Source organism: Frankliniella occidentalis, unplaced genomic scaffold, assembly GCF_000697945.3.
Source record: "Frankliniella occidentalis isolate FOCC.00 unplaced genomic scaffold, Focc_3.1 Scaffold52, whole genome shotgun sequence".
Classification (NCBI taxonomy): Eukaryota; Metazoa; Arthropoda; class Insecta; order Thysanoptera; family Thripidae; genus Frankliniella; species Frankliniella occidentalis.
The window spans coordinates 1292751-1305213 of NW_026267182.1; the positions used below are offsets into that span (position 1 = coordinate 1292751).

The window sequence follows — 12463 nt, forward strand, 5'->3', positions numbered from 1 at the left end:
GGTGAAGCAGCCGCTCGTCGTGTCGGCCGCGGAACATTTTCCAGGGGATGCCCTGGAAATAGCATCATATCTCCCAGGGCTGCCCTAATCCCAGGGCAACTCCTGGGAAAAATTAGACATTTCCAGGAGATCTCCTGGGACTCTTCCAACTCCCCTGGGAAACGGAAAAAACTCCTGGGATTCCCAGGGCTTGTTTTTACCGTGCAGGATGCAATTTTGAATTCTGGGCAGCGACATATTTGTATATTTAGACAAAATACAAGAAATTAAAACGGGAAATACAATATTTTTACTACCTATGTCCTATGTCCCTTCCCATCTAGAGTGTGAATTACTTCATCTTCGTGTAATGCGATTACGTACCTTGAGCCAAAGTGTACGTTATGACCGGAGCGTCTTGCACCCGTCCCAACACTTCCCACCACATAGATGACCTGTGGTCTACGGACTGCTAAATAGGAGCGTGCTGCGGAGACGTGGCGACAACGACCCAACACGCAAACATGCAGCACCCCAAACGCCATGAAGCAGAGGTGCACCCTAGAACAAATCAGATGGTAAACAATTATATTTTTGAAAGTTTGAAACGGACAAAGATACCACCACAATAATATCCATAACTCTTAGAACTTGACACCGTTCGGTGCAGATCATTTTGGGTGTCTCATCGATTCAACATGACCACATTGTGGTCACGCCGCACTGAACGTGTTCGCGAATTAACTTGAGTCAAATCATCAATAGCAATACAACGTTTTTTGTTTTTGGTTGTTTTCTAAAATCACTTCTCTTACATACTCGCATACACAAACGTGGCACCCTCAAGTCCACCAGCTACAAGAGAGGGAAGAGGAAGCCGCGTGCGACGTTGGCCGCTGCTGCTGCTGTCCGCTCCGACACCTGGCCGCGCCACGCCACGCTGGCTGGCCTGGAGGTCCATCCCGCGCACGCCTTTGTTTTAAGTAATATATTGTCCTGGCCGGCAGGCCTTTTTTGTCGTGATTTTCATTATGGGACGACCATAACCCTTTTCCCCCGAGGGCCAGCCCGCGCTGGCCGCCGATCCTTGCGGACGCTGCAGTAGCCGCTCTGGAAAAGGGGTGGGGCGGGGGTCACTGCATATGCTCGCGACCAAAGATATACACAGCAAAAAAAGCATGCTGGAACTCGAGAATGGAAAAAGTTGAAAGAAAACCTGAGCGGTGGAGGATACCTATTTCACTATATACCATTTCTGTCTTACACACATAAACACACACAAGAGTATTGCAACAAGAACGCAACTTCATCAACATTTCTGCCTTTGCTACGACAGGCCGGAGGACAAGCAAGCGTCTTAGAGCCGGTCGGTGCTCACTGGTTTTATGCGTTCCGTGTAAAAGCAGCCCCAGGGTCAACAAGGCGGCGGTTTCACAAAAGTACCGTCCGTTACACGGTGGCAACACAACCGCCGCACAAGGACAAGGACTCCCTCCACGGTGGCGGTTTGTTCTCAGGTTTGTTCCTTGGGGGTAGTAATTCATACAGCTAAGGGTACACCCCACGACAAAAGAACCTGATTGCTTCGGTACGTCAAGTCAAAGTTTTCATTTTAGAGACGAAGCTAACGCACGGTACAGAATCTTCCAAGTAACATGCGCTGATTTGAAACTTTCAGACTATTTTTATTCTTAGAAACAATCGTTAAAACAGATGGCTGGCACTAGACCTAAGGTGTCACCCTGAAGGGGTGAATGGTGAATCGCGGCGGTCGTGCCTCTCCTCCAAAATGAAGAGAAGAGGAGAAACTGCCCCTCGCCAAATCAATTTCCAGAGAAAACAATCCCGCTCTCAATTTCGTCAGCTGCGAGGCCCGTCATCAGCGGGGAAAAAAGCAAAGAGAATTCTAATGAATCAAGACTTTTAATTAATTGCGTAAATAGAAGAAACGGGAAGGGAATGGGGCGGAAAAAACATTTGGAATATAGACAGATCGACAGTAAAATAATACTTTCACGAACGGGCGCGGTAAAAAAAAATAAACAGAAATTATGGAAAAAAGGCTGATATTTGATGAGATCTCACGGCAAAGGGAGTTGATGCCCGTGGCTCAGCCACTTGCTCGTCGCACCATCCCTTCCCCTGCGGCGCGCCCCTTTTCTTTTCGCCGTCCCGTCACCCTGGCGCTTCAAAAGCAGGCGCGGCGGCGCCGCACCCAGGCTGATGAGGTCCCAATCCTACATCAGAAAAATAAGGCGCCCATTTGATGCACGACTGGCTAGGCAGAAGCTCATCACTACCACCCCTCACTCGCACTCGCGCGAACTCACACACACGCACAGGCGGGCGCGCGCGCGCACACACACACACACACGGTTAGGGGCAGAGGCTTAAAAATCGCACAGAAACGCGGAATGAGATAGGGGAGGAGGGTGAAATAGGATAAAAATGTGTGCAGTGCGCGCGCTGACTCCACCCCCTCCTTCCCCTCATCTCCAGCTCCTGACCAACCACCCCCAATCTTCACTTTTTTTTTACCCTCACGTCCTCTTTTGTTGCTTGTCCGCGCATTTTTCCTCCCTCGCGCAGCACTCCCACCCCATTCGCCTAGGAGCGCGCTAGCCTTCCCCCACCACCGCGCACCGGATTATTCTTTTTCGCTTTGGCAGAATTTTTCTTTTCCTCCCTCGTCCTTCCCCCACCACCGGGGCAAAGGGATCTTTATCACGACCTCCCCTCTCGCCCTGTGCGTCCACAGCCCCCCCTCCCCCTTCCCACGTGCTCGCGCGCACACACACACATGCACACATGGTCTAGGCGTCCCTAGTTCAGCTGGCCGGTCGCGTTTCTGCGAACAGTGGCTTCGCTGCCTGAATGATTAAATGAAAATAGTATGCAGAGTGTGCAGGGCGGCGGGGGACGCGATGGACTGGTCCACTACTTTGCAAAATATTCCAAAAAACGCACATTCACTGCAAAACGTTTCTGAATGTACCTGGAAAACGGAAGAAAGTATAGAAACTATTGATCAAATAAGAAAGGCTGTATTCCTCCTGATTGGCAGTGGTCTGGCCTATGTTTGAGGAGACGGGGGGTGGCGAGGGGTGGCAGGGAGGGGGGAGGGGGGGGGGCACGTTTGGTCGGCGAGTTGACGCGGCTCAAGATGCCGAGGCCGATACACAACGATGCGAACAGCCGTCAGCAAATTGCTCACCACGGAATATTCGTAACGGATGTTGCCCTTAGGCAAAAGCGAGCGAACGAAAATGGAATGAATGTCAAGCGAGCGACTATAGACGCAGACGTAGGTACAATACAGACAGGCACATACCGGCGCACACGCAGCGCGGCCCCTCGGTCCGGCAAAGTGGTTCCATTTTCAAGGTAACAGGTTCGGTCCGTAAATAAAGTTGAGCGTGTTATCGGGTGCGAGAGCTTCATTTAGTAAGGAGACTAAAAATAGAATGAAGACTGAATCCGATAAAAATAGATTTAATTGCTACACAAGTGGCTACATCGGGCGTCAGACAAATTATTAGACTACTTACGCATCTCACGATATACACACAATCAAAATTAGCGAGCGCGAACAGAAGAACACACAAAGTTCAACAAAATAAACAGTTAAGAATAACGTAAAAAAAAAGAAAACTTTCAGAAACATAATTAGTTTATTTAGTTTACATCCAAAAAATGTGTTCCAAGGAATCACGCGGAAACAACGCCGTTCCCTCAACACACCTTGGCCGAGGACACCGGCAACGAGACGGACGCACCTCCTAGCCCTGGATCCGTCTGAGGGCGAGTCCGTTCCGTTCACTGCCTCGCGGGGAAGGACTCTACCAACTTTCCACATTTTTCAAGGCTGAGACAGCAGATCTAAGAGAGAACAAGCTCCCGGGGGCTGCGGCCAGCCCTTGGAGCGGGCGGACAGAAAAGGGAAAGTTTAAGAAACGTCGTGTTCTTTCGTGGTGTCCCTTCACCTCACCCCGATAAGAAGCTTTAATGTATTTAAAGGGCCACCCCGCGAGCGCGCTTGGCCCCGGTGAAGAAGGGGGAAGGGGGACCCTTCAAGGGAGATAGGAGCAGGAGGGAGTACGGATTTTTACCGCATACTATACACAAAAATGGGGCTCTTTCTTACGAAAGCCTAACTAGTATCTCATATAGTAGACGGCCTTATACAAGCCTGTGCCACACACACAAAAACACTCTAAAATAAATTATTATGGAAAGTAAGGGTTGGTCGTACAGGCACGGCGAGGTGGACGGGGTTTAGGAGACGGAGAGAAGTGTCGGCCGCAACGCGTCTGACCGCCAGGACCGGCGGGGAAAAATGTGAAAACTTTTACACGAGGGGTTGCGGGGGTTGAGAGGAAGGGGTGGGGCGCTGCTGCCACTTAAGGGTTGAAATTCAAGACGTCGCGGCGGGCGTCGCGAGGACAAGGAGAGTTGCAGGGAGAGGGAGAGGAGGTGGGGGGGAGCGCCGGGGGACATGACAAGGGAAGGGAAAAAACGCAACGAGGCGGGCGGTGCAAAGATTGGGTTACTGCCGTCGGATGGAATCCGGGGCAGGCGCCGCCGGAGCCAACCACTTAAGGATGTGAGCCACCCTTCCAGAGAGAGTGAGAGTGAGAGGGAGAGAGAGAGAGAGAGAGAGAGAGAGAGAGAGAGAGAGATATGTCCTCCGGGCAGCTACTGTGGAGAGAAAATTAGGATATGAGGTGAAGAGGCAGGAGAACATCTCAAATGTATTCCGGCGGCCTGCTCCTAATCAGAGCGCATTAAAAAATATTGCGCATCCCAAAGAAGCGGCCAGTGAGAATATGTCAAAGTGATCTGCCCGAGTGTCAGGCTCCATAGGAGGTACTGAGCTGTGCGCTCGAATTAAGGGCGCGAACAGCGCGACAAACCGCTCCGCAACACTCTTTCCGCTATCGTTGCAGCTAAGTATATACTTATTTTGCAAACAGACGTATACTCACAGACTGCGCGGCAGGATGTACGACTTCCCCCGCAAGGTCCAACAATATCTCTGGAATGAGAAAATAAAATAAATATTTAGCAACAAAGCAAAAAGAGAGGAAACGTGAGAGAGCGAAAAAAAAAAAAAGAACACAAGGCGTAGCGGGATTATCATCGCTCGCGGCCCCAATGGAATAAGACGCGTGTCCGGAAATAAATCATTGCGAATATGCGCGATAAGCAGCGGGCGCATCACTACTGCAGAGAGAGAGAGAGAGAGAGAGAGAGAGAGAGAGAGGTGGTCCGGCAGGTGCCATTCCTCCTTCCTGCTGGGCATACAACGCACGCAGCGGGATCGTAAGTTTGTATCGACGACGCCCCGACCACTCTGTCCCGCTGGCCGCGCGTACAGTACAGTACTGCGTACTTTTCGTGTCTGTTCCGCTTCTCGTGGGTTATCCATCTCTCTCTCTCTCTCTCTCTCTCTCTCTCTCTCTCTCTCTCTCTCTCTCTCTTCATAGCATAGGTTGACGTACCTCTAACGGCCTACTTCATACGTGTTTTTCCTCTCAGATGGCGCCGTGCTAAGGGAAAAAGATGCTGCTTTTGCAATTTTGCAATGCAGCCGAGGGGAAAAGGATTACAAACAAGGCTTCGCATAGACCAAAAGAGACACATTCTGCTGCGGTGCGTAGGTGTTGCAGAAGACGATTGCCAAAGGACAGCCTCAATATAAGGTACTTTCAGCAGAATGACGATGTTCTCTTTATGGTCAGAATTGCGACACGAAAAAGAACGGCAAATACGCAAACGGGAGCGGGCGTAGAGTTCACCTGATCTTCTTGCACTACTTGCTGTGCCACCCTATTCTCTAGCCCTCTCTCTTTCTCGTTCTCCTTGGCCCGTAGTCCACGCCACATTATAACCCAAACATGTCACCGTGCCCACAAGTGGGACAGACCGGCCCCGCGCCATAGCCCAGCGCCCCCCGCACTGGGACACGAAGGTACCGAAATAGACCTAGTCTATGCCCTAAATAGATCAGCGGCCCCGCGTCGCCAGAAGAAAAAATAGACAAAAGATGAGCCTGTGTGTCTTGCAAGCACGTCACACCACGCACCTGCGCTTACCGCGTAACAAGGCGTTCCAAATACAATATACAATGCTGTTGTTGGCTATCAAAGGCATCAATTACTACGCAAATGGCAAAAAAAAAAAACACATGAAAGTGAAACGCATTGGAAAACGACATAAATGGTCACCCACTTGTCTCATTACCTCACGCTCCTTCTCTTTTTCTCTTTCCGTTTTCGCACCTCGACGCGCGTGTGCGAAGGCGTTCGTTGTCGGTGCCCAGTCGCTAATGTATTCGGGTGCGTGTTTTCGGGCCTTCCCCTCCGCCACCTCAGCCCGCCGTGCCAACATCTCAATAATACACACTCCAGGTCATTTATATGAAGATTGGGGGCTCATTGTGAGGGATGGGCAGCGACTTGGAGGAGGATTTAAGGGTGCGCCTCGGATCAAACGCCGATCGGACGGACCACCCAAAGTCGGTGTTTTCGTTCTTTGAAAAGGTGCATAGACAACCCGCGCGCACGACCGACCTCTTGCCTGCACTCTTAAAATCTACATTTTCATTTCATACATGTGACGTGACATTGTTGAACACGTGATGTCACATTAGTTTCAGCGTGACTCAGGCTTTATCAGGTTAAGGAGTTTAACAGTTTAACAGTTTCACAGTTTAACAGTTTAACAGTTAACAGTTTAACAGTTCCATTTTTCATGATATTTGGGAATATAACTATGATTTTCACATTTAAGTGCGTTTACATGTGAAAATCTATGGGATATATACACATTGTAATGTATAGATCATAGTTATATTCCCAAATATCATGCAAAATGGAACTGTTAAACTGTCAACTGTTAAACTGTTAAACTCCTTCCATTTTGCATATTTTGAAATATAGCCACGATTTTCACATTTAAATGTGTTTATATGGAATATAAATGGAATATTAACACTTTTAAATGTGAAAATCATAGTTATATTACCAAATATCATGCAAAATGGAACTGTTAAACTGTTAACTGTTAAACTGTTAAACTGTTAAACTCCTTAACCTGATAAAGCCTCAGTCAGGCCGAGAGAGTGGCAAATTCTAGAGACACATGAAAAATAATGTGACAGTAGCTCCCAAAAGAATGTCACAGTTTTCACAGGAGGTAAATAAGAAATGTGAAATCACATGTATTGAATAACAGTGTAAAAACATTTGTTTTAAAAGGGTTTCTTTGACTCGAGAAAGAGTCCGACCCCCCCCCCCCCGCCCTTTTCCTCTTTTAAAACGCACCCCGCCTCCCTCAAAAATAGACGAAATTTTTGAAACTCTTCCGGGGTTGGCCTCGACCCCCTCCCTTCTCCTCTTTTCCTCTTTCTCTTAATTTTATTTATCATCATTCTCTGCGTTCTCTCCCTCGCTCTCTTTCGTGAACTGCTTTTCCCCAAGAGATTTAGTCGCACACACATTCGTACACAGCTGCGACGTCTGCTGGGGTTAACGACTTCTTAGAGCGAGAAGACGCCAGAGAACGAGAGGGTGTGAGGTAGACCGAGCGATGAAGCTAGGGGAGTCAGCCGGCTCGTTCGTTTATTATAGATTTCTTTGAAATTGTTGCCAACTATTTGAGAAGGCGTGTAGGGAGCGTTCATCCAGGCAGCACTTCTCACTGGCGATAGTGGCTTTATGGCTGGCGTTAGGCAGTGCTTCGAGCACTCACTGCACCATCCCCCCCCCCCCCCAACAAAAAAACTCCTTGTCCTTGGATTAAGAAGATCAACTGCTACACAATTCAATTGCACACGTTTTAATAGATTTAAGAAATCTGAACTTGGGGATCGTGTTCGTGCAAAATAGCTGTGGAAAGGAGAATGACACAAACCAATGGCCAACACCTCGATTTTATTTTTAAATGGGCAAATGGGCCAAGCTGTAAAAAAGAAAGGTCTATCTAGATGTTACATCCACAACACGAAGACACTACAGGGATTTGCGAATAAAAACAAGTGGCCAAGAAGTAGAGAGATGACGGCAGAGGCAGAGGTGGAGAGAAGTGGGGCCATGACCTACCGCACTGTGTGACGCTGAGCTGCAGGTCGGGGTGTTGGGCTCTAAAAACGAACTTGGCCCGCCCCACGTATTTTACAGACGCACCGCAAGGTCGTCCCCTACCCCTTTCCATCTTTTTTCTTTTTACAAAAAAAAAAGTAAATGTGTTAGATTAAATCAAACTAGCATTATTTGTTGTCTAAATCCGGCTACTGTTGTGCTAAGGTGTGACATTGCTCCTCCTAACTTCACAAAGTACTGTATTCACTGTAAAAACAATGTCTCATTTTTTGAGGAAAAGGGGAAAACTTTGAGGAACTACCATGTTTGAGGAAGAGTCCTCCGATCACGCTTCAGATTTTGAGGAACATTCTCAAAAAAAGAGGAAAAATCCCACATTCTTGGAGGAGACTCGAAATCTGAGGAGTTTTGTCATTCCAGGGGAGTTCCTCAAAGTTTTACCTTTTCCCTCAAAAAATGAGACATTGTTTTCACCGCGCTGAGCCTGACGGCTGGCTTCTGGTGTCAAAAAAAGCGCCCTCTCGTTATACCTAGAACCCGAAGCAAGTAACCCATCTTTTTACGACATAAACTTCGGCGCCCGAACTTGCCACAAAATAATCAAATACGTAAGAATTCGTGAAATGGAAAACAATTTGCCTAGGCAACCATTGGCATTTGGAATATAAATTAGCACGACACATTCTCCACGCAAACAAAGGAATAATCGCTTGTTTTGATTGAGGGTCCGACTAGTTAATTTCGATCACGAAAATGCTGTTTTCGCCATATCCGCTGGCAGACACTGAAGCTAAGCCGTCCGGAAACCGCGCGAAAACATCAGCCCAGAACAAAACAAATTTGCAATTAACAACTATCTCCGGGATGAAAAGTTTTCTGACAATTCCATATTTCCACCCACGATGACACAGATCACAATCACAATACCTCTGTCCCTTTTGTTGGGGCTACTCAGACGCGAGAAACGAGTTGCAGCGTCGAGTCCCAGTCAGACACATGATTTATTTTTCACGTTCTCCCGCCGAGGTCACTATGAGTGACCGCGTGATGAGCAGTATGCATTGAAAATATAATTTGCATCCCTCCACAACCGCGACGTTTTCCCCAACGGCGTGAGAGCGCGCCGCGCACATCACATCCGCTCTTGAAAATCCACATTACTCCCTGAAAAGCGCGACGGCAAAATGAATGGCATGGAAACTACCACGACAGTCGTCCACCGACAGTCCCACCCCCACGGCAGGCCAGCCGATCGAACAAAATAACTTTTTCTTTTAACTGCTGTTTGCACACGCAAAAAATATTAAAATGAAATACAGTACACACAAAAAAGATCGTTACCAATGAACCGTAATATTCGCGACCTGGCTACGCCCTCCCAAAAGACTGCGTAGAGGTGCAATTTCCGGTTTAACTCACTGGCGCTGAAATCATGGGTCCACACGGCCTGAGCGAGCAGACCATGGCCTTTGCAATTCATAACATTGACGTGGCAAAACGGTGTAAAATAAAATGTGCATAGTACGGGGGTTGTGACGGCACATCACACAATTTAAGGGTTTTTTTCTTCTTTTTTTTTCATATTTAGGTTTACGACCGACGCGAATCTATTTGATCAAAAAATGCATGTCATTTAGTGAGGTGAATGGCTCAGGAGCACGACTGAGGTTTCTTATTCTATCAGATCTTAAATCAGTGAGAAAGTCTCGGAAGATTTCCTTTTTTCTACAATATCGAAATCAGCACAATATTTAGGCTTGGTTTGAATCGTGTTTGCATTGCCGCTCGCACGCACTGCGCCGGAGGGTCGCGGAACTACTACTTACATGCAGCGCTATCCAGGCGACGCTGCCGCCGCCCACCACCCCTTTAAACGAGTCGTATCAAGATGCTACCTATATACGTGGCTTTGCGAATACTCTCCACGTATAACATACCTCATTCATGGCTGATACCATCGCAAGTCTCGCGGGCCTCCATAGCCGAGGGAGCTGTCGCTCTCACCCTTGTTTCACATACTTGCATCCCTAAACTCTTCCCGGCCGGCCGAAGGGCCTTGCCCTTTCGGCATAAATTTGCTCACAATTTCATCTCAAAACCTGCTCTCTCCTTCACAAAACAACACATTTGAGCACACACAGACACCCAAAACGCGGAAGTGCAAGAAAGGTAGTCCTTCTGTCTGAGTGTCGATCAAATAACAATCGACGGCCGCACGGCCAACTTTATGGCCTAGTCACACACACACACACACACAAGCGCTCCTGCGCGCGCGCATCTTAACGTTCGCAAGAGCCCACACAGACACGGGCATACACCACACACTCCAGTCCGATATGACATACGATGACCCAGGTCGAAAAGCCAGCTGGACTCGAGAAACCGATACCCGAGTCGAAAGTCTTGGATGCAAGCTCCCAGCAGGACGCTTCTGACGAGAGGGAGGGGGAGGGAACGGGAGAGAGGGGGGGGGGCAAATCCAAGTAGTTATCGGGCTGACCCAAGATCAATTTTGGTCTCAAAAAGATGTATTATTATACTTCAATAAGAAATTCTCTCCCGAATAAGAGGTGAATCGTCTTACTTGAAGCACAAAAATAGATTTTAAAGCAAATTTTTGCATAGATCAAGAAGTGGTCTCTCTGTGTATCCGTACAAAATTGTGTAAGTTCATACCACCGGTTCACACCCCACAAGAGCATTAACAACGAGCAAATTCTTAGTTCTTGCATGCAATGACTAGTTCTACTGTGAGATATAATCTCAGGGAGAACGAAAACAACTGAAAAAGTTATATCAACACATGTTGATCTTTTTTGAAAGGATTTTCATTCCATTACAGGGAAAGACTATAACACGTCAGCTCAGCAGTTCGCCTGCGCGACGGCAGTTGGGCCCGCCTCGGCCCGGCCCCGTACCACCTACCATCCAGATGAGAGACCGTGCGAGGCGTTTGCAGAGGCGGGTCGCGATACGGAGCACTGATTTCGCTTTTCTCACTTTAATTAACTGCTCCTTGAGGTGAAATAGGCCCCGTCGCACTCCCACCCCCACAACTCCAGTCCTGCCCCCTGCCATCCGGCAGGCAACGTGTGGACAGTATGCGCAGATTTGTTTAACAGTGCAAGAGTAAGTGTCTCTTTTTAACATGACAATTTATGATTTCTTTTAAATGAAATTTTTAACTTGGCTTTAACTTTGGCAAAAAAAAAATCAGCCGAAGAAAGGGTTTACTAGGCCTTAGACGAGAAAAACAAAGGTATGTCGCACGTCTTAAAGGCGTTCTAAGGGTTTAATCTTACAAAAGCATAAAAACAGTCAAAGGCCCTCAATTTTACCACCTTGACAAACGAATACAATTCACAATTTCTTTTCCATTTCTGCAAACATGTCGCACATTCGCTTTCCTAGTTGAGTCAGAAAACACTCCCTCGTACCCTCGTAAATTTACGACATTTTTTAAAAATTTGATTTAAAAAATATGTCGCAAATTGACGACAATCCATTCTTGCTCGTCGGTCAATTCCAAGTCAATAGGGAGGGCTTATAAATTTACAATTTCAAATTGTAATTTTACGACTTTTATCATGGAAAATTTTCCCGTAACCCTTACGAGTATTCTTCACAGTGCTCAAAAATATTTTTACTGGGACATTTACATTTGCAATCCACTCCCTGCTTCCAGGTTCCGCCCTGGTCCCGCCCCTCACCGAGGTGACGCGCTCCCCTTCGTCCTCTCCCTCCCTTCCGACGAGATGCCCGTCAATTTCAGATGAATGCACTTTTTTCTCCTCTCTATCTCCCTCTGCCTTGTTTTATTCTAAACTAAATAATGGGGACACTCCTTCGTTTTTATTGCTTCCTTATTTTCTCGGCGCCACCGAGTGGGGTAGAACTGGTGAGGGCACTGGCACTGTGCAAATACGAACCAGTCTGGGAAAAACGGTGCAATATGAGAGATTTGGGCGATAAACTGACAGCAGTAAATATTTTTCCTGTATACTATTATCGAGGTGCACATATAACGGAAACATCAGTCCCTGCTCGTACGCGTAGCCGTGTGTAATGCATCCGTTTACTTACGGGAAGGGCATGAAGTTTTGTGCTGTTGCAAATTTCACAGCATGAGCGTTGGACGAAGCGGGGTGTGTCTGCGTGTGTGAGAACGAAGGGGTGTGTGTTCGAAAGTGAGAGTGCTTCTTGTTTGAGTAGAAGTGCGTCAAGGGGAATGTGATGGCGTGCCTCCCAGGGTGTCACGGGTGTCGATAACGTGTCACCAACTTATCGACGACGTTGAGAAAGGGGCCGGACCCGGACGGGGCAGCAGGGGGTGACATCCAGAGGACGGAGGTAGGAAAATAGGGGGAGAGGGAGGCGGGGGA

General features: G+C 47.8%; 1 long non-coding RNA gene across 1 annotated transcript in view; it reads right to left on the reverse strand.

Moving 5' to 3' along the window:
• The window catches only part of LOC113205199 (uncharacterized), a 96076-nt gene that overhangs the window by 19308 nt on the left and 64305 nt on the right, over positions 1-12463 (reverse strand). Inside the window, exon 4 of the long non-coding RNA XR_008011142.1 lies at positions 4965-5014. This is a non-coding gene — a long non-coding RNA (uncharacterized LOC113205199). The remainder of the gene's footprint in view (positions 1-4964; positions 5015-12463) is intronic.